The following is a 286-nucleotide window of genomic DNA, read 5'->3' as shown; positions in this document are numbered from 1 at the left end:
AGGAGAGCGCTGTGTTTGTGGGTTTTTTTGGGAGGGGGCGGGAAAAAAAAAATCTTGCACCAGGGCCCTTTGTTCCTTAGTTCCGCCACTGCAGAGCAGTCAGGATGGAGAGCAAAGCACAAACGCTCTGAGTTTTTGTAAATAACTGAGGACATAGTATGTTTACTGTGTCCCCAGTTATGAATGAACAGGAAGTGCTCTACATCTACATGATTGTGGACATAGTAACTAATACTATCTCCTCAGTTTATGAATAGACAGGGGCACTCAGTATAGAGACTTCTCA

The 286-nt window shown here is 44.1% G+C and overlaps 1 protein-coding gene across 1 annotated transcript in view; it reads left to right on the top strand.

Annotated features, from left to right (window-relative positions):
• Positions 1-286, top strand: part of ABCA4 (ATP binding cassette subfamily A member 4) — a 154,376-nt gene that overhangs the window by 47,338 nt on the left and 106,752 nt on the right. The gene's annotated exons all lie outside the window — the stretch shown is intronic.

The sequence above is a fragment of the Nanorana parkeri genome, unplaced genomic scaffold, assembly GCF_000935625.1.
Source record: "Nanorana parkeri isolate BGI_ZX_2015 unplaced genomic scaffold, ASM93562v1 scaffold382, whole genome shotgun sequence".
Classification (NCBI taxonomy): Eukaryota; Metazoa; Chordata; class Amphibia; order Anura; family Dicroglossidae; genus Nanorana; species Nanorana parkeri.
This window is presented reverse-complemented; position numbering and strand designations above follow the sequence as displayed.